This window comes from Tympanuchus pallidicinctus, unplaced genomic scaffold, assembly GCF_026119805.1.
Source record: "Tympanuchus pallidicinctus isolate F22 unplaced genomic scaffold, pur_lepc_1.0 scaffold1, whole genome shotgun sequence".
NCBI classification, from domain to species: domain Eukaryota; kingdom Metazoa; phylum Chordata; class Aves; order Galliformes; family Phasianidae; genus Tympanuchus; species Tympanuchus pallidicinctus.
This window is the reverse complement of record NW_026294618.1, coordinates 3,531,589-3,554,177: the sequence shown is the minus strand read 5'-3', so window position 1 is coordinate 3,554,177 and position 22,589 is coordinate 3,531,589. Positions and strand designations below refer to the sequence as shown.

Below are 22,589 nucleotides of genomic sequence, written 5' to 3'. Positions count from 1 at the left end.
CTCAAACATAAAAGTGATCCAAGCCACAGTTTAGGCAAGAGCTGTTTGGTGTTGTGCGTTAATCAAGGGAACAGTTTACCAGGCAGTAGAGATTTGTGACTTCCATGCAAGGGAAGGAGTTATAGCTTGCTTGGTGACAAAATTGCTTCATAGTACGAAGGCTCTTTGATTTTTTTTTCAAGCTACATCTCTCCACTTTGCATAAAACAGGAATTCTTTGAGGCAAAATCATATGGGAAAGTGTGAGGCAGAAAAGCACACCTCTGTTCTATAAAACTGTAAAATCTTGTAGCAGGTATTTCCCATTCATGACTCAGAAAATGACAATCAGTCCTGCTGTCCCACTATAAAAAGCCATTTATCTGAACATTGACACACAACTGGCTTGACCAGAGGTGTACTTGAAGCCTGTGAATAAAAGTCCAACTTTTCAGATTTGGGAGCCCTTCTGCCAGTATTGGGCTGGGCTCAGTTCTGGATATCTTGTCTCTGCTGAAAACGATATCAGAGAGTTTTGAAATACATCAGGTAACAAGGCTTCTTCTGCCTGTACAAGTGTCTGGGTTACTCTTCAAGATCACTTCAAGCACGATCCCATTACTGCCCTGGAAATAGAAGTTTTGTTTTGATTTCCCTCCATTCTGTTGTACAGTGTTGCAGTTGAGGGCAAGGTCAGACCTCCCTGCCAGCGGTCAAGGTGTGATCATTTTTGTACTCTGGGATGCTTTTACGGATAAAGACCCTCCTGTTTGTGAAGGGAGGGTAACTCAGAAGGAACACTGTCAGTAATGAGATCTAAAGCCCCTTCTTTCCTCAGGGTCTGAGCAGTGTTATTGATGGAGAGGGATGGAGGAGTCTGTTGAGATCCCAGTGTATTTTTGCTGATAGAAAGAGGATGGTATTTATCCTTCTCTGCAGTCTGGAGGCAAAGGGACTTCCAGATATCTTTCTAGAAGATATCTATCCAGATATCTTCACTGATATCTTTAAAATCTGATCATAAACCAGATGTGGTATGAGATGGATTATAAAGGAATCCAGAGAAGAGAAGTACTTCTTTGGAATGATTTCAGAACACAATAACAATAAATAGGAATAAAAGCAATTTCTTTGTCTCCACTGCAGTTCTCAAACCTGAAAATACACACACAGTTGCATCTTTCTCTTAGCATTTTTTTAAGAGTCAAGACAATCTCACTTCTTCATTCCATTGATCCCACCAGATGTTCACATCTTTTGTGACGCCAGACTTATGAACTGCATTCAGAATGATTTTTAATTCCTCTTAGCAATTTTTCATGTCTTTATCAAGGTGCACACCCGGAATATGCTTGTGAGTGCAAGTCTTCTTGTAAACTGGAGGAATGTCAGCATAAATTCCAAGAAGATCTAGATGAAGTCCAGAAGCCCCCTCAGTGGGCAGACCCCAGTGTCGGTAGTAAGATGCGACCAAGAGTAAATTTTGGAAATGAATAAATGTCCAGATGGGAAAGGCACAAGTCACAGGCCATTCCTTTGCAGGTAACTGTTCTTCTACCAGCATTCCACGATCTATCACAGTTGGTTGAGTTTTCAAAGCCTCATAAGTGTGTCAGAAGCTTCTTATCCCTTATGCTTGCAGTAAAGGAGACATGATGTGAATTTCTGCCTAGAATGCAAGTGGCAGGACTGAACGGGAGTGCGTGGCCCTGATCAGGACACCATGCCCCTTCTCACAAGGCTCAGAGTGTGATCATACCAAGCAGTCCTTACAGCATCCTAGAAGGTCAGATAACGTGTTTATGACTGTCTCAAACCAAGTAAGTGTGTGGGAAGCAGCAATTAGTCACACCATTACCCAACAAGGCAAGTTCAGCAACCGCTGCATCATGTGTAATGCCCTAAGAAGATTCAGCAGATTCCTGACTGCTCTCCCCTCCTCTGTCTGCTTCTCTCTGTGTCTCTATTTGCCTTCCTGACCCCTCACGAAGGAAGGCAGGCTTTGCACCTTGATGTTACCGGTACGCTTCTTTTGGATGCCCAATCTCATGGCCGTTTTATGCCACAAAATGATCAAGTAAGTGTTTGAGTTGGAAGGAACCCTTCAAGGCCATCTGCCCCACTCCCTGCAGTGAACAGGGACACCCACAGCTCCATCAGTGCTCACAGCCCATCCAGCCTGACCTTGGCTGTCTGCAGGGATGGGGCACCCACTGGTCTCTGGGCAAGCTGTGCCAGTGCCTCACCACCCTTATCATAGAAGTAGAAGGAAGATGAGCAACTGTTTCTCAGTTTTCTGTGTTTGAAGATTCATGTAAATTTTCTCTTTTTTCCTTTTTTCTTTTTTTGTTATGACTATTACCTTGTAAGAATCCCAACCCAAACTTTTCTAGGATTCTCTCATTCTGTGCATCCTTCTGCCCCAGCCCAGTGAAGAAGTTAGGCATAAAACAAAACCCAGATCAGAAGGCAAAGGGGAGATGTTGACAATCAACTCCAGGTGATCCGGATAGGCTGCTGAAAATTCTGCCTTGTAGGTAATGCCTGAAGAGAGGTGATCCACGGGATTTGCCTGTGGAGAGGTAATAATTCTTTTGCTGCGAGAAAGAGGCAGGCATTTTTTTTTTTTCTCTGTATTTCCATAGTTCTTTACCAAGGCCAAACATTTACACATGCTCTTTGTACCAACGCCCACAAAGCTATCCATGATGCACCTCTGCAGGACCAGAGGTGAGGGTGAAGGGCAGCTGAAACCACGCTTTACACCCCCAGCAGAGACGTGGGCGTGCAAACTGCACAGGGGACTCCTGAGAAATGCAGCCCAGCTCGCTGCAAGCAAATCCTGGCCTTTCCAAAGGTCATTGCCTGCTGGAGTTTAGGCTCATTACCCAGCAGGAATGCTGTCTGAGGCGGGGGTTGAGAGGTGCTGCTGTTATAGGCTTGGTTTCTCAGCAAAGTCATGCACAGGGGAGCAGGAGCTATTAGCAGTGGGTGACTCTGCAGGGACCTTTATGCTGAAGGCTAGAAGTGACCCTCTTAGGTGCTGTGATGACAGAGATGAGTGCCTTCAAATGGTCTCGAGTGTTTGGTCAACTTCAGCAGACAAAAATCAAGGAGGTATTAAAGTGGATAGAGAGAGTAGATGTCAAGGAGATTTTTAGAGTCCTGTCTCTGACCCCTAAGAAACATCATAGTCCTATATTGAGGCCCTTTGAACCCACAAATGAAAAGTTCCAGCAAGAAAGTGACCTGAAACTAGCTGCAGAGACAGAGAGCCCTGAGCACTTGATTGAGATGTAGATATTCCTACTCATTGCAGGGGAGTTGGGCTAGATGGCCTGAAAAGGTTCCTTCTAACTCAAACTATTCCATTCCATTCCACTCTATTCTACTCTGCTCTACTCTACTCTACTCTACTCTACTCTACTCTACTCTACTCTACTCTACTCTGTTCTATTCTATTCTATTCTATTCTATTCTATTCTATTCTATTCTATTTCTCAGAGTCAGTGCTCACTCTTGGTCTCTGGACCACAGCCATCACCACGTGTTTATCTCTACACTTTAAGGACACTTGGAGGCGTAACACGACCAGCAGCAGTGGTACAAGCCCTCTCAGCTTTGCCTGGCCTCCAGTTTTGTACAAAAATACCTTGTCTCAAGATAGTAACTAAGAAGCAAGCACTGTGGTGATGAAGCCACAAGGGCAGAGAGCCTGATCCCCAGTCAGGTGGTGTTCCTTCCCTTCCTTTCCCCAGCAGATGTAGCCCATAGGGTGTTAGAAAGCACCCAGCCCCTGCACACATTTCATAAGGCACTGGTTTGTTCATTGGAAATTGATTATCTTCTTGATTACATCATGGGTTACACAACCAGGTTTTGCCTGTGACATTGACCTCAGGAGATGTAATCTGCTCTCCAGAGGACTAGGTATGAAGTAACCATCTCCTTACTCAAAGGGAGTCCTACATGTAGCCTGTTTTCTTTGCTCCTTGAAGTACTGTACTTCAAAGCATCTTTTCTAATTCCCTGGGCATCCTGCATTTTTCAGGTCAGCAATAATCTTGCTGTTAGTATTATTCCTCACAGTTTGCCATCTGCCCAACTGGGAAGCAGAGACAGTTGATTTCCAGCAAGGATTTTAGAAGCCATGCATTCCTGCAGTACCATTAGTTGCACATACAGGCTGGAAAATTGCATTTCTATACTAGTAAGCAATGCCTTTCTCTAGGTCCTGAGATCTGATATTGTGTGCAACCATACCCATATTATGCAACCATCTCTGCTTCCTGAACAAGGTTACCACACCAGACTGCCTGCTGGAATACTTTCTAGCCTGGATTTAGCATTGAAACTGCTCAGGAATTTTTGGCAGAGTGCTAGCGGAGGTCAAAGTTGCCAAGGCCATTCCAAAAGTTTATTATGGATGATCAAACTCTAGCACTCCTGTCCTGACACTATTTAATCTGTTAGAGCAGACACAGAGAGATTGGCTGAATCACTGTCCAGACTTCACTGGCAATATCAGCTACACCTCAATGAGTAATAATGAGATTTTGGACACGGCAGAGACAGCAGACTTGCCTGTTATCTATGCCAACCATCATGTGTGTGTAGGTGAAGGTCAATGCCACATTGACCTGTCTGATGTATGTGACCCCATAGAATCACAGAATCGTTTGTGTTGGAAGGGACCTTTAAAGATAATCTAGTCCAACTCCCTGCAATAATAGGGGCACCTACAGTGTGCTGTTTGTGCTGCTTCCTACAATAGCATCTGCACAGAAGACTTGACATCATCAGGAGATGCAGCACTCCAGAAACAGTGATATGTGAGAGATCAGGAAACTCATCAGACAAGTGAAGGCTGTGGGGAGGCCTCATTGTGGCCTTCCAGTGCTTAAGGGGATGTTGTAAACAGGAGAAAAATCAACTTTTGCATGGACTGGTAGGACAAGTTGAAATGGCTGCAAACTATGAGAGGGGAGATTTAGATTGGGATTCAGAGGGAAAGCTTTCACTGAGATGGCGGTGATGCCCTGGCACTGCTGCCCAGAGCTGTGGGTATCCATCCCTGGAGGTGCCCAAGGCCATGGATGGGCTCTGGGCATCCTGAGCTGCTGGAGGGGAACCAACCTGTGGCAGGAGTTGGGACTGGGTGAGCTTTAAGGTCCCTTCCAACCCAAGTCATCCCATAATTCTATGATTCTAGGATAAGGCTGGAGAGGAATTTGCCTTCTCTCCATAGCAATCAGCACCTCCTGCCTCACATTCTCCCTCATGTACATTGGTTGTCATTCCTTCTAACTCCATCTCTACAGGGGAATCTTCATCTTGCACAGATTTTATGGGGATGTTACATTGGCTGTGTAGCTTTTTAGCACCTGTGTGCACAGGTTTATTTAACTAACTCACTGTATGGATTGCAACACGATGACAAATGCAATGGAGATAAAAGCAACCAAGGGTAGCCAAGCTGCCAATAGGTAATAATTGACCAGATTGCCAGACTCCAGCAGTATGGTATCCTTGAACTCGGTGCATACAGTGGCTTTTCAGTCTCCTTTTCTGCCTGCATCAGACCCGTGTGCCTTTTTGAGGATGCTAGGAATTTACTCATCCATTGGCATTCTCTCGTTTAGAAAAACCTGCATGTTTTTGTTAAAATTACCCTACATGTACTTGGTTATAAGAGGAATGTAAGATTTCAGTCCATGTTCCTTCATCTGATTAGCTAAATCTTGGAAGCTTAAGGCTACTGAAGAACAAAGCATTGTCAGATTTTATTCTCTTACTTTGCTTTTGACCAATGAAAGATGAAACGCCACAAATATGAATCACTCTGTAAGTATTGCAAGGATCTGTGCCATAATTAAGAATGTAAGGAGACTGCTGAAGTATTTGTAGGCACAAAAATGGTGTTACTGATATGTAAGTCTATGCTCTTCTAAATAATCATGTGCCTATGTAGCTTTAAATGCATATTCCTAGTTAAAATGGCAAAATCAAAATTTACTGTGCCCAAATACAGGTACACCTGTATCATTAAACACTCCTCAAAGCATAACAGTGCTCAGACCCTACGAGCAGCTCATCCCCAAATTTTACTAGCCGTTAGCTTCTAAGCTGTGCTTGAGAGAACTCTGAGAAAACATTGGCACAAAAGCAAACAACACGGCACCCGTCATGAAGCACATTTAGCTGGAGATAGTTGGCCTATCAAGAAAGGAAGAAAAGAGGGAGATATCCACACAGACCCTTTCATTCACTGCTAATACGTTCGAGGAACTTCCAGGGAACATTTAGTTGTGTCGAGGGACATGGTTTAGTGAGAACTATTGGTGATAGGTGGATGGTTGGACTGGATTGTCTTGTAGGTCTTTTCCAACCTTGGTGATTCTATGATTCTATGAATATTTTCAAGGCATTCTTTCTGTCGTATCCACATTGCAGCATTCCTAAATAGGATTTTCAGTTACACCCCTTACAACCTACTTGCTTAGCTCCATTCTCTTGGGGTAGGCACGTACAGCTCCTGGAGCTCCCAGATCATGTCTGGAAGTTAACATTCAGCAGAGGTTCCAGCAGAACTCCTTTCTAGCCCTGGCAGCCATGGGAGCAGCTCCATGTACACACCGGTGTGTTCCAGCCAATGGTCAGTGCAACATCAAATGTTCTGCTCTCGGGGCATTCTGTACAAATTTGGCCTGGTCTGAAGCAACCAGCTTGCACCTGTCTTTGTTTTTGTTAGCAGTCAAAGTCATGGAATTTTCCTATTGCTGTGAATGACATTTTAAGGCTGTATGCATGCTAGCAGGGCTTAAAATATTGCTTGCTTTACTGGAGTGCTGCTCTCCCCCTCTGAGAATTAAGTGTTTGTGTCGAGATCTGTGAATGCTATGGAAATTTGCACCACTGAGATATTATCTGTTTGATAGTCGATATGGGTTAATTTGCATGTGGGGACCAACACAGCCCTAAAAGTGAGCAGAGCTTGTTTAAATAGTGATAGGATAACAGTGAGAGGGAATGGCCTCAAATTGCACCAGGGGAGATTCAGGTTGGACATTAGGAAATACTGCTTTTGCAAAAGAGTGGTCAGGCACTGGACTGGGCTGCCCAGGGAGGTGGTGGAGTCACCAACCCTGGGGGTGTTCAAAGAACATTTAGATGTTGTGTTGAGGGACATGGTTTATGAGAGCTATTGGTGATAGGTGGATGGTTGGAATGGATGATCTTGTAGGTCTTTTCCAACCTTGGTGATTCTACTGTTCTATGGTTCTATAAACGTTGCATGTCGTCATCATTGGACAATTTGCAAGGCAGGGGATGAAAGAGAACATTCTGAAGTGCTGAGCAGTCCCTGGTGATTAGATTTTATGGATGAACGAGTAAAAACGGTGTTTACCTTATTGTTATTCACTACATTAGCAGGTGACTCACCTGGCTGCTACCTTGTTACTGCCTAAACTTGGTAGTTAGCATGTAGATTAAACATAAGCATCCGTCATGTCTTCATCTTGCTAAGAATTCTTAGAACAAAAATAGCATCAAATCCCACTGAAATCTAATAAATGAAATAACAAGGAAGCAAACCACTGAACCGGAATGCCAGAAGCAGGAACTGAATAAACATCTGTGCTTTGAGCTGCATCAAGGGTGGGTCAGGTGGGGGTGAGGGAAAGGTTCTTCCCCAGAGGACGGTGGGCATGGAGCAGCTCCCAGGGCAGTGAGCACTGCTGGAGCTTGGGGAGCACTGGGATACCAGTCTCAGATGTAGGGTCTGAGTTGGGGGGTGCTGTGTGAGGACAGGGGTTGGGTTCAATGATCCCCGTGGGTTCCTTCCAGCTCGGAGCATTCTATGATTCTCAACATTTCAGGAGTGAGTGGCAAGCCTGCACATCACATACAGTAAAGTCATCTTTGCCAGGGCTAATGTTAGCCACTGAAAGGACCTCCAACCTTAATGATTCTATGATTCTATGATCCCTCCCTTATTATCCATAAATCTCTTACGGGTTTATACCATTCTCCAAACCTTTTGGGGCAATAGGAGGGGAAATAAAAGTGGGTATCAAAAGCTGGTAAAATGCAAAGAACTCAAGGTGGGATATGAGTGAGAATTACAGGAGAGAAAGACCTTTGTGTCAGCCCTCTGCACTGGGTGAGGTTAGTCTGGAGCTTGCATAAAAAGTGGCAAAGCAAAAATGCATCAGGACCGAAACGTTTCCCATTGCTTTCCCTCGGTAAGAGGGATGGGGAGACAAATGCTATAGGAATTGTCAGCAAGCAATAGGTCCAGGGCCAAGGCTGGGATTGGGCTCCAATGGCTGACCACCAAGCCCTCTGCATGTTCCATGCCTGTGCCCATGCTGGAAACAAATCTGCAAAAGCCAGAGGTTTGGGGCTTGGCTAATAGCCCCATTATACAACTGGCCGTCACGGTCAGTGGAAATTCACTGTTGCAGATTGCAACATTTTCACCAGATCTTTCACTGCAACTTGTGATATGGGGGATAACCAATTGCTTGACAAAAGGTTGGGTGCAGTTACTTATTGACAGAGCACTCAGCCGTCAAACTTTCACAATCCCGCAGCCCCTATAAATGCCAGGCACCTTCCCTCGCCTCTTCCTCAAACAAACACCATCCTCCTTCGGTCTTTGAGGATTTGGGGCACACAATCCACAGCTGAGCCATGAAGATCCTCTGCGTGCTCTTCGCTGTTCTCCTCTTCCTCTTCCAGGCTGCTCCAGGTGAGTTACAGCATAAATCCAACCGCTGAGAGGAGATGCAAGCACAAGCGTGTGCCTAGGAGGAAAAAAAGGCTGTGGCCAACTGATAGGCAATCTATGATGCTGGGGCTACACGTCATCTATTCTCAGGCAGAATCTATTCTTGAAAAAAATGAAAAGCATATGATTTATTGCATATTTATCCTTTATTGCATATTTATCCTTTATTGCATATTTATCTTTTATTGCATATCTATCCATTACCACATATTTATCTTTCACTGTTCAAAACTAAAAGCTGAGATTTTAACGCCTTCCTCTCCCCACAGGCTCAGCAGATCTATCTTTCCCTGACACCACAGCATGCAAGGCCCAGGGGAATTTCTGCCGTCTAGGGGCATGCCCCCCCACCTTCACCATCTCTGGACCGTGCCATGGGGGGCTGTTAAACTGCTGTGCCAAGTAAGTGCTGCAGGGTGGAAATAGCATTTTATTTCTGCTATTTGCCTGCTGCTCCTTTGTGCAGGATGCACACATCTGGGGGGACGGGGGGTCAATTTTGGTCTTTTCAAGGAGAAATATTTCCTTATATCCAACCTGATCCTCCCCTGGAGCAATCTGAGGCCTTTCCCTCTTGTCCTGTTGGTAGTTATGCTGGAGAAGTGGTCATGTTTAAAGAGGTAATTAATTTTGATGGGAGCCATGTACAAGAGTAGAAGTTCAAGAGCGCCAACGTTTCCCAGAATTCAGCATTTCCTTCCCAAATTTGATTTTAGATGGGGAAAAAGAAAACAAAGAAACTTATTACAAAGATATCTGACAGTATTTTTACCTGTTAGAGGGAAAAATGTGTCAACCATTCCTCTGTGCTTTTCCCAAAAGACCTGTGTTTTAATAAGGAAAATATCTACTTCTTCCTCCTACAACCCTGCATCTCTTAGGTGTGAATTTGTGATTGAATGAAGGCAATAGTGTTTGTATTGCACTTTTGATTTTGGAGACCAACTTCTAATAATGCCTGCAGCTCCCCTAGTAGCAAGACTTTTCCTGTCCTTAAGGATTTAAATGCACATCTGAGGAGTGCACTTCAGCTTAGGGTCAAAGATACGTCGCAGGCATCTCAATTTGACATCTCAAGCTGTCAGATTGTGGTTTCAAGAAGCTCAGGCCTCACCAATATTAGGACAGGTTCATTGCCATGATGTCAATGATATTAAGGAAGCAGCCACTTAGGAATTTAGGAAAATAAACAGCACAGAAGCAATTTACTATTAAATGATTTTGCAAAGGGATAACTCAACTCAAATCTACTCCTGAATAGAATATCCCATGCATGATATCAGTGGATGCCAATGTTCAGAACTGAATTTCTTCTTATTGAGATGCTTGTTTTCAGCTGGCTTGATTCATTACAGTAGAAGCTGAAACCAGTAAGGTATTCTGATATCTTCTTTTTCTGACTGTGAATTCAATCTATTCGGAAAGAAACTGGACACAAAGGATTTGATTCAATAAACAAAACTGTGGTGTTTAGTGGCATTTGAGGTGCCTTGGAGTATCTAAACCACACTGATAAGTCTGGCTGATGTGACCTGTAGGAAAGCAATGTTGGAGGCCAAGAAACACCTACTCCAGGGCTCTTCAAATGGCACTGAACTTGTGTGTTTGAATCATGAAACAAAACCCCTGGTTTATTGCTCTGAGGAGAGCTGAATCAATAACTTACTACCGGAGGTAACAGATCTGGTTTGCCGTGAGCACAGTCCATGCAGACTGGTTGTGTGCAGACCTACGCACCCAGCTCATAGGCACCCTTCTCTGTAGGCATCTACGTGAAGGTTTTTACAAACTGCATCTCAAACTCAACATATATGTTTATTCTTGATGGTGATTAGCAGCAGCTGAGTCTTTCAGAGGCTGAGCTTCATCCCACTTCAGCAAAGTAACGAGGTTCTTTGTATCCCTACAGGATTCCGGCGCAGTAAGGAAGGGCTTGCACTGGGTCAGTGCCCTTGTACCAGCAACATTTCCACTGCCTTGAGGAGCTGATTTTGATGGATTCCTCCTCTGTCTAAATCCTCAGCAAATGAGCTTTCAGAGAAGCTTCCAGAGGGCGCGACCTGTTAGCACACTGCTTCTGGAGATCCAGGCTTTCCTTGCTGAAGTCACTCCCTTTTTTGCTTTTAATTAATACACAAGCCACTTTGGCATCTTGGCCACCTATTCCAGCCTACCTCACGGGATATTTGGATGCTCAGTCACTTCAGCATGGAGCATATGCAGCAATACATATGTTATTATTTTATTCACACGCCCAAATAAATGTCTTCTTAAACCAAGAATTATGATCTCTTATCGTTGCTAAACATCAGACCTGTATTCAGTAACATTCATAAAAGAATATTAAATGTGTCTTCTAAGAAGAGGAATATGAAAAAAAAATAAAATCAAACTGTTCCTAGGAGATATTATGGGAATGACTTCTCTGTGTTTTGGAGAAGAGGTAGAAACAGATATAGCCAAGAAATCTATAGTGCTAAAATGCAAAACCAGGATGTTTTACAGCATATCCTCCTATAATTTCAGCCTCACAATTAACTTCTTTTCTCCTGTCACAACTGGTCATGGAAGCAAGTGGTCTGGTTTTGGAGTCAATTTCTTACATCCATCATCTTGAAAGGTTGTTATTGCAACAAGAGGCTGAAACCAGGAATTCCCACGTGGCAGAGGAGCCTATTTTTAGGTGATTTACAGGATTCCCATATCTCCGAATATGGATTTATATCCAGCCAAAGAAACTGTTCCTTCTCCACCACTGGAGCTTTTTATCTGTCAGTATATCTATCTATCTGTCTGTCTTCATGTCTGTCCTTTTATCTATTCTATTTCTCCTATGAAGAAAGGCTGAGGGAACTGGGCTTGTTTAGCTTAGGGAAGAGAAGGCTCCAGGGAGACCTCATTGTGGCCTTCCAGTGCTTGAAGGGAGCGTATAAACAGGAGGGGGAAAGAGTGGGTAGTGAATGGGACAAGGGGAATGGTTTTAAAGAGAGACAGGGAGGTTTAGGTTGGATATGAGGAGGAAGTTTTTCCCCCAGAGGGTGGTGAGGCACTGGCACAGGTTGCCCAAGGAGGCTGTGGATGCCCCATCCCTGCAGGCATTCAAGGCCAGGCTGGATGTGGCTCTGGGCAGCCTGGGCTGCTGGTTGGTGACCTGCACACAGCAGGGGTTGGAACTGGATGAGCATTGTGGGCCTTTGCAACCCAGGCCATTCTATGATTTTATGATCCATCCATCAATCTATATTAGCTTTTGTGGGAAGGTGGAAGGATTTAAACAATGTGAGAAGAATCTCAATCAGAAGCAGAAAGGAAATGCAGAAATCAGAAAAGTTCAAATTAACAGAATCTGTTATTTTATTTCCTTCCTGTGGTCTTAGTTTCCTCATCAATCTCTCCCATTTTGCTAGTCTTAAGAGCACAACACTTCCAACTTTTACCAATTCAGTTCATTGCATGCATACCCTGAGGATGAAGAGAAGAAGGAGAATGACCAATCTTCAGCTGACCCATTTTTTTCACAGAATAGATGGACCTCTACTTGCAGATAAAATGTCACAAAGAAATTACAGTGTCCTTAAATGCCTTAAAACCCACTAATAGTTTAATTTAACTCCATTCTTGACATGCTAGAGGTGACGTAAGCTGCTGGAGTTCCCTTCTTGAAATGAAGAGGTGACCTGCAGAAGCCCTCTTTGTTTATTAAGACTCAACTACATCTACACCAGTGACAAAAAAGTGCAGGAGCAGTTTTGTAGTGAAGTGGAAGACTGCTGACAAGACCTCTCTTCTTCCAAAGTCAGATGGTTGCACTTGTGGTGCACAGCAGAACTGTCTCTAGTGTGTGCAAACCCCTGAGCCATGACTTTTTCAGGAAATGCCTGGTTGACCCATTCCTAAGTTTCAGTGAAGACCCTGCTAGCATCTAACCATCAGCCATACATCTCACTCCCAGCACTTGGTTCCATTCTAGTACTGTAGGCACAGCTCATCTCTTTCCCATCCCTCAAGTTCCCCCTATAAGAAATCTTTGTTATTAAGTCTGGATAAATTCAGATTTCCCTCTCCTCCCAGTGAAGCACACCTGTAGTGTTTAAGCCATAGAGATCTCCAAGCAGAGTGGTCCCTCCTTGTCTCTCAATGCTTCATCTCACACCCATCCAAGGGCTTTTGTTTTGACTGCATCACTTTTCTGTCTTGAATCTCTCATTCACTGATTACTGACTGTTCCCCTCAAGATGTCCCTCATCCCATGTCTATTGAGAATGTCCCTGGTAAGAAATTCTGTTGGTTTTTTTTTTCCTCTCCTGGAGATCTGCAGGAAAGCAACTGGATCAAATCTGTTTGATAGTGCATCTCAATAATGATTCAAATCAGATAATACAAACCACAGGGAAAAAGAGACCTCGCAACTGAGGCACACCTTTGAAAGCTAACGCGGGACATCAGGAAACCTCTTTCTCAACTACCTGAAGGATGAACCAGTTTTCAAAGCAGTGATTGTGATACAGACTTTCCAATAACTTGCTGCTCAGTGACTTCTCCCCCTCGTAGCTTGTTGCTATGGTAGGAAGCCAGATTGGAGGCTGTCCTGTGGCCAACCTTGCACAATCACTTCAGGTACTAGGGCTGGAGAACTCCCTCTGAAGCCTAGTTTAATGCATGAGAAGACTCTATCAAGTGCTCCATCAAGGGTAACAAACATCCCGCCCACTGTTACAGTTGCTGTGTATTCACATATCTGAGCCCCTCACTGCTTTTCTTTCTGGTGGTTGGTGACCCTGGTGGTTGAAACTCGATGGTCACTGTGGTCCTTTTCAACCCTGGCCATTCTATGATTCTATGAATTCACTCTTTCTGGCTGATGGATCTGCCATTCTTCACAAGGGCAGGGCCCATGCAAACTCTTCCTCCTGTTCCTTTGCTCTCAGGTCAGATGCATACCTCAAGGTAGACAGCTCCCCATCAGTAACCGCCCTACTGGTTTCTCTGTGTGCTGGGGACTGTTTGCCAGCATCTCCTCTTGGTTCTCAGTGAGAAGGGAGAAGCAAGACACATTGCCCAGGCTCCCTTTTCCCAATCCCAGGCCATCTTTGTGGGTGCTCTTATTGCCTGGACTGTGTTTATCATTCAGTGGAAAGAGACTGCAGAGGGAAATGAGGAAGATGGAGCCATTTCCCCTTTCCTTCCTTCTTGTGACAGTGTTTGGATCCAAAGAGCACTGAATATCACGTAGTACCATGTGCTGATGTCAGCAGGCTCACTGCCCAAAACAAACATCCGTGGGACAGGCAGGGAAAGGTTGTGTAAGAAGGATGCAAGTGCATCTTCCTTCTCCATTAAGTCCTGCTATTCTTGCAAACTTGATAGCAAGCAGCTTCACCCTTGATGTCTTGCTTTTTGCTGGTCTGGAATTCAGTTTTCTCTTCATGTTCGGCAGGAGTTGAACGCAATGATCCTTATTGATCCCTTTCAACTCAGGCTATTCTATAAGGACTTCAACTCAGAAACGTATCTGATCAATGCAAAACTGTCAGCCCAGGAGGTGAAAAGGGAAGGAAACATACATGCATACCCTACATACATCTGCTGGATGTAGTGCCTATCATGTATCACAGAAAGATAGGAGGCTCACTGCCCTTCCCTTGGAGCTCATGAGGTCATGGCAGCAGACGTTCCTACAATCTTATACATGGTCCCACTTGTCCCCCCAGCATTACATAGCTCCCCAGCTTGCTGAGCATGGACAAAAAAGCAATTTGTCTTCTTTCCCACCTGGCTCCTCTTGCCCATACTCAACCTCTTCATTCACTTTCCACTGTAAAGAATATTTTTGCATGTTTCTGAAATCCTGAAGGCCTGACATAGCCATGAAAAGAACATGGTGTGCTTTTTCACAAGCTGTAGCACCAGCTTCATGCCCAGCACCCAATTTGTTTCAACTGCTTTACCAGATATGGAACACCATGCTCTCTGCGCACAAGCCTAGCTGACTTCCTGCTATTTATTTTTGCACAGAAGCAGTAAAAAATTAAGCACCCTCATGACTTAATTTCATTAATGATTCTTGGCTCCTGGTGTTTGCAAAAAGAAATGCCAATAAGACGTGCAGTTTTCACATGCCTCAAGAGTGGCATTTCTCAATGATAAGCACAGGTATTAAGGCTGTAGCCATCAGAGTGGGGTAGAGGAACTCAGTGCAGGCCGGAGCCTTGAGGCACACAGGCTCACCATTCTGAGACAACTTGGTGGCCAAAAGGGAACTGGGATGCAGTTCTCTCCCACAACAGAGTGGCACAATGCACAGTGGTGTTACTTCTGGTTCTTTCTGTCTAATGTCTTCATCTTCCTGGTGTGGTAAAACGTCATGGCTGAGGTCTCAAATGCAGGATGCAGATAGCAATTGAGCTTTGAACTGTGCTAGAACATCTGGGAGAAATTGCACCAAGTTGCAGATCTCATGGACAGGGATGAGGGATGTCCACAGCCCTTTCACTTCTGACTCCTACACATGCAGCCCCACAATTCCAACTCAAGAGAGGACCAAAGCCCTGACCCACTCCTCCATCCAAGTAGGAGGATCTGTTGCATCCCTGTTTCATGCAGTCTTGGTATGTTAGCAGTACCCCATGGCTGGGAAGGGGACAGTCTGTGACAGCATCATGTCCAAGAGCCACAAGGCATCAGCAAACCTGCTTGGTTTACAGTATTGTGAATCACAGGAACCCACCTCCCTCCTGCTCCAATCCTGTGTCCTCTCCGGGTGCAGCCCATCAGCTGAGCACAGGGCGTCATTTGGTCCTTGTTCAGGTCAGGCATCTTCAAATGTGTTGGGTTGCAACATCTTCATACATCACCAATCTCTACAGTCATAGGACAATGAACTTTCACCACTCCTCCTCCCCTGAAGTGTCTGCACTGTCCAGACCCACAACCTTTATAAGTGCAGGGACCAGCCATCTTCTGCCTCATACTTCAGCTTCTGGACACCTTCAGATATCTTCACAGCTGCAAAGGCTATTCCACTGCAGAGGGCAATCATGAGAATCCTGTTCGTCCTTGTTGCTGTTCTCTTCTTCCTCTTCCAGGCTGCTCCAGGTAAGATGGAAAATAGGTGAGATGGAGACTAAAAGGGGAAATGTGCAGAGAAGTCCTAGCCTCTATGCACTTGGACTCTTGTCATACATACACTCCCTTTCCTTATTCATAGCCTATTGAGTCAAGGTCCTTGACTTGCCTGTGATCTCATTCTAGCCCTGAGCATCTCGCATCCGGTTATATGATTGAAAGGATGGAAAGAAGATTATCTCCCTGTGTGTTCAGGCAGCTCAGTGGGATGATGCTTAAGACACCATCTTGCAGAATGAGAGCTTTCTCTTCTCACATTTACACTCGCACCTCCCGAGTGTGTATTCCAGATCAGCAGACCTGTATTTTTCAAATAATATAGCTGTGACTGTGGGGCTTTGCCTCAACTCTGTTTTCACAGTGCATTTAATGGGTTTGATATGCTTAATTCCAGGCTGTTCTAAGTGCTTCAGAGAAGTTTAAGCTTTCTCCATTGCTGCTTTGATTTGCAGTAGATTTACATTTGTACTTCCTTTCTTAGCTCAGCAAGTGCCTGTCTACTCAGTGAAGGGATGTAGAATCACTTGGCCCAAAAGCAGCCACTTGTAGGAGATTCGTTTAAATAACGTGCAAAGAATGCAATTTGAGTTCCAGGCTGAACATCTCAGTTGGAATGAGTAATGTTTAACCTGTAAACCCTCTGACCCAAACCTGGGGTAGCATTTCACATGGGATAAGCCCAGGCAGTTGTCCTGGCGATGATGGAGTTGCAGTTTGACATCACCTGAGCGTTTGGCTTCAGCTCTGAACATATCAGTCGTGGTTAAACCAGCACAGTGGTTACCTAAAGCCATTTGCAGCACCAGTGACAACAGTCACTGACCTTATTACATAGCACATACAGAGCTGTATAAAAACTTCTAGTGGGATGTGTTATATTCCCTGGGTTTGGCTGTGGTTTCATGATTTTTCTGCTGTATTATCTTTATTACATTATATATGGTAACAGTATATACAGCTTCCCTGTGAGCACGTGGGAAGCTATTCAAATCAGAAGATAATGAATGATAATTTACATCTGCTGAAACTTGGGCTGAAAGCCTGAAAAAGTCCAGTTAAGACATTTTAATTTGGATAACATCACCTTTCCTGGGTGGTGCGAGATCAATATCAAAGATACCCCAATCACAAACCTGCATCCAAGCACGGTGTCAGGACATCACATAGCATGCCTTGTAATCTTATGCTCTATCTCTCCTTATGCTCTGCTGTGGTAAATGAATGTCAGTTTCCCTTTGATATCTTGCAGCTTACAGCCAAGAATCTGCTGACACCTTAGCATGCCGGCAGAGCCATGGCTCCTGCTCTTTTGTTGCATGCCCTGCTCCTTCCGTTGACATTGGAACCTGCCGTGATGGGAAGCTGAAATGCTGCAGATGGTAAGGGAGTTCCTCCTGAGAAACCCAGGGGCATCAACATAGCATAACTAGCAGCAAGTCAGAACTCATACCTGGAATGCAGTTCTCCACCTGGGCTGTTCTATTAGGTGCAGAGTGCCAAATGTCAGAGCAAAGTGCTGTAGGAGATCTTCCACTCTCTGCAAGTAAAATGTGTTTTCATCAGCACCTTGAGAAAACCTCTGTATCTATAGGAGATATATCATGTGGAGCAATGCTGTACTATGCTGTGGTCCAGTTATGCAGCTAATTACATGAGCTGTAGCATATCTACCCTTTTTTGGACATCATAAATTAGTTGTTCTTGTTTTGCTTCTTTATTTATTTTTACTTATTTGCATTCATATTTAATTGAAGTGGGTTTCTGTGAAACACTATGCTGGAGGATTAAAAAAATAAATAAAATAGAATAATGTGAAGCCTTGCCAGAGCCCTGGCACAGGGAGCAGGGAGCAATAGTGGCTCCTCTTGGGGATCTCCCATAGCCCCTGGTCATTGTGCTGGGCACCCTGCTCCAGACAGCCCTGCTGAGGTTTGGGGGGACCAAAGGGACTCAGAAGTGCATCCAATCTCAATCATTCTGTGATTCAGTGAATATAGATCAGAGGCCCAGATCGCAAGGATCTCCAGTAGTCTTCTACCTCATGTGTCCATCGGGTACCTCAGGTGTCTACACCAGCCTGAGATGGGAACGTATCATTTGCTTGTCTGGATAGAGAAAGGTTGAATAGGTCACCACCTGATTTCTCTTTGCAGGAGACCCAGCTCCTAAATCTGAGACCTCACTGACCATGCGGATAAGAGCCCTGGGAATCTCCTGCCTAATGACATCACAGGATCCTTGAACTTTGATGCAAACCCAAGGAGCCTTTCCCAATGGAGTGAAGAGTCCTGGGAGCACGAGAAGATCTGAGGAGGAATTCTTGTACCTCAGATAGAGATTTGCAGCTTCATTTCTAATAAAAACAATTCTAAGTGAAACCACATTGCTGACACTTGCTGGTGTATGTCAGGGTGGTTTTGTTGTTATTACTGTCTACAAAAATCAACTTGTAAATGATATTTATTTAACTAAAATAATTTACATGCACGTGTCTTTGAGTCCTATTAAATCACCCTTAAAGTGTGTGGGTTGCAGCAATCTGTGTGGCAATACACATGTCAGTACACCAAAAACCACCAACAGTCCAGAGCTCCAGGCTGGAGTTTGGAGTCAGGTCTGTTCTCCTGTCCTCTGCCAACCCAGCATGAAGTGCTGGGAATGTCAACACAGAGAAACCCAGCATGGCAGAAGGTCAAGTTCTTTAGGTCTTGAAAAACCTCACTGAATCTATGAATCTTCTGGTCCCTCTGCCTGTATTTTGTCTAGATCAGCAGGGGGTGTTACTTCCCTGAATGCTGAATAGTAAACTATTAGCCACAACACTGTGCTGTCTTGGATGCATGTCAGTCAGCCTGCAGTCTCCACTGTTAAGAAATGTCCCCTGTTTCGTTCAAATGGTTGCCAGCAAACTTGCAAACGTTTCAAAAAAACAGCAGAAAAATGAGTGAAAGCCCCCAGACACACTCATATGGGATGGGGTGGGATGGGATGGGATGGGATGGGATGGGATGGGATGGGATGGGATGGGATGGGGTGGGGTGGGGTGGGGTGGGATGGGATGAGATGGGGTGGCATGGGATGGGATGGGATGGGATGGGATGGGATGGGATGGGGTGGGGTGGGGTGGGGTGGGATGGGATGAGATGGGGTGGGATGGGGTGGGATGGGGTGGGATGGGGTGGGATGGGATGGGATGAGATGGGGTGGGATGGGATGGGATGGGGTGGGATGGGATGGGGTGGGGTGGAGTGGGATGGGATGAGATGGGGTGGCATGGGATGGGATGGGATGGGATGGGATGGGATGGGATGGGGTGGGATGGGGTGGGGTGGGGTGGGATGGGATGAGATGGGGTGGGATGGGATGGGATGGGATGGGATGGGGTGGGATGGGGTGGGATGGGGTGGGGTGGGGTGGGATGGGATGGGATGAGATGGGGTGGGATGGGATGGGATGGGGTGGGATGGGATGGGGTGGGGTGGGGTGGGGTGGGATGGGATGGGATGAGATGGGGTGGGATGGGATGGGATGGGATGGGGTGGGATGGGATGGGATGGGGTGGGGTGGGGTGGGATGGGATGGGATGAGATGGGGTGGGATGGGATGGGATGGGGTGGGATGGGATGGGATGGGATGGGGTGGGATGGGATGGGGTGGGGTGGGGTGGGGTGGGGTGGGATGGGATGGGGTGGGGTGGGGTGGGATGGGATGGGATGGGATGGGGTGGGATGGGATGGGATGGGATGGGATGGGGTGGGATGGGATGGGATGAGATGGGGTGGGATGGGATGGGATGGGATGGGATGGGATGGGATGGGATGAGATGGGGTGGGATGGGATGGGATGGGATGGGATGGGATGGGATGGGGTGGGATGGGATGGGATGGGGTGGGATGGGATGGGGTGGGGTGGGATGGGATGGGATGGGGTGGGGTGGGATGGGATGGGATGGGGTGGGATGGGATGGGGTGGGGTGGGGTGGGGTGGGATGGGATGAGATGGGGTGGGATGGGATGGGATGGGATGGGATGGGATGGGATGGGATGGGATGGGATGGGATGGATGGGGTGGGATGGGATGGGATGGGATGGGATGGGATGGGATGGGATGGGGTGGGATGGGATGGGATGGGATGGGATGGGATGGGATGGGATGGGATGGGACGGGATGGGATGGGATGGGATGGGGTGAGATAGCACGGCATGGTACTGGCTAGCATGGCATAGGATGGGATGGCAGGGATGGCATGGCATGGTGTCCCATGTGCTTAGCACACCACAGGGCTAATGCAAAGAACAAAAGGATCTCAGATGAGCAATGGATAAAGTACCCACACTGCCCACCCCATGAGCTGCTATGAACTGGTTTTGGAGTGCCATGGTCCGTGCACATAATCCCTTTGTGCCAGCCTTCTGCTAACCCACTCACAGGGGTTTGTACAAGTTGTTGTTGGCCATTGCTAACTGATGTAATAAGATGTAATAAATGTTCATATTCCTGTCTGTATATAAGTTTGGATTTTTTTATCATGTCACACTACCCCTGGGTGAGATGGAAGCCAGGACTTCCAGCAAAAACACAAACCAAGGCAATTCCTTGCAGGTATCAGGAGCAGACACAAGTTTTCTGGAGAACACTTATTAAAATAAGGACATGGTTTAGTAGGAGCTATTGGGAATAGGTGAACGGTTGGACTGGGTGATCTTTTAGGTCTTTTCCAACCCTGGTGATTCTATGATTCTATGATTCTATGAAATGTGTAGAGATACATGGTCTACAAAATATGAAAACTTCAGTTGTGCATTCAGCCTCTCCTAGAGATTCTGTCTTTCAGTGTTAATTCTATTACTGTTAATTCTAAGCAGAAAACAAAAATGCAAGCATCTGATCTGAAGGCCAAAGCAAGAATCTGCTCTGCATCTTCTCACAGGGATGCAGTGTGATTTTGCTAAAAACTATTTTATTTTAGAAAAGAAAAGGAACATTAGTCTTCACTGGGTGATTCAGTGACCACTGTCAGAGACTCTTCAGGTCAATTTGCAGAGATTTGCAGAGGTGCCACTTTTCTTTCCTCTTCTGTTCAGCCTTTGGTGCATGCACGTGTGCATGTTAAACCCATATTTTCAGCCCCACGTTCCAGGTTTTGTAGCAGGATGATGAATCTCTTCCATCACCAGAAGAGCTGCTTAGCTGGTCTGAGGTCGTGGCAAACATTAGTTGTACTGCAAGAGGGAATCACAGAAGCACCAAAATTGTAAAAAGCCTCCAAGATCATCCAGTCCAACCATCCGCATACCACCAATGTCAGCCCACTGGACCACATCCCTTTGCAAAACATGGAAATGTTTCTTGAACACCCCCAGGGATGCTGACTCCATCACCACCCTTCCAGCATCCAGCCGCTCTCCAGAGAGAAAGAAGGGGAAATAAACTTTCAGACTGTGCTCTTATAACCATGAATGAATAAATACTTAATCATGAAATGCCTGGAAGCTTCTGTACCCGAAGCTTCCTCCACTTCTTGAAGTCTCTGATATAAAGATAGAGAATCTCTTTATATGAATCTACTGCTTAGTCTGTTTTGTTCTGTTCTGCTTTTTAATACCTCTCCTATTACTATTGAGCATAGTTTAAATGAGAAGTTTCAAAACCAAGATGAGCTGCAAACATCATACAGCAAGATGAAACTGAACATTACGTATCAGAAACAGTGGAAGCAGAGCACATATTTTCATGGATTTTTTCTGTTGGATTTCTCCCCCTTAATTTTGCGTTGCAATAAACATACGGGTGAACCTTTGAAGTCTGTTGGAAACCCTCTGAGTGTACTGGCTGAGGTATATAACAAACCCATTCCCCATCAGACAGCTGATGCTTGAACAAGCGTAGCTCACCACAGTCCGGCAGCACGGCACCGCTTGCTGGCAGCGCCCAAAGGCTCTGGTGTGGAGGTGGAAGCAGTGTTCCTTGGAGCAGATCCCTCCTGCCTGCTCACACTGTGCCTCGTTGTTAGGTACACGCATGAAACCTGTGCAGAGATGGTGACTTTTCATCTTCCTTCCCAAAGAAGACCAAGTACGTGCAAGGGTTGTAGTGTGGCAGCAGTATTCCTGTATTCTGCATCATTACATTACATTCTCTCAGTTTCCAGTGCAAGAAGGCCAGCAGTCATACCCTGTGTGCCAAACTACTACAGCAGCAGCCAAGATGGAAGCCCTTTCCATGTCTATTTTACTGTGTTTGTACTCACAGAATTCCCTTGGTGTTTCCTTTGGCTTTATGGAGCTCTTACCTAAAGAACTTTGGAGCACAGTAAGGAGAACGGCCAAGAAAAGGTAAAGGATCTTCATGTCCCAGTTCAGAGTCACAAAACACAGCAGCCACTAGGGGGGAAAAAATGCCACAGAAAATAATCCTGCACTTATTCTGCATGGACTATTGACCCCAAGCATCATGTATGACTTTCAACCTACAGTTTGCAAATTGAAGTTAACATTTATGCAGGAGAGTAAATTTTCTAGAAACTGTCCATTAAAATAACACTTTTTAAAGGAGGCACATTTCATATGATCAAGAAAATGTGATCAGGTGAAAACACATTTATTTGATCATATGAAATGTGCTTTTTATCTATAAAATTCAAAAGAATGGGGAGACATTGCTCTTCTCTCCATCACATGCAAAAACAGCC

The 22,589-nt window shown here is 45.4% G+C and overlaps 1 long non-coding RNA gene across 1 annotated transcript; it reads left to right on the top strand.

The window, feature by feature from the left end:
- Positions 1–8,613: 8,613 nt before the first annotated feature.
- LOC128085958 (uncharacterized) lies at positions 8,614–18,281 on the top strand. Its single transcript, XR_008209179.1, has 3 exons — positions 8,614–8,734; positions 17,148–17,277; positions 18,052–18,281. It is a non-coding gene; the product is annotated as an uncharacterized LOC128085958 (long non-coding RNA).
- The last annotated feature ends 4,308 nt before the right edge of the window (positions 18,282–22,589 follow it).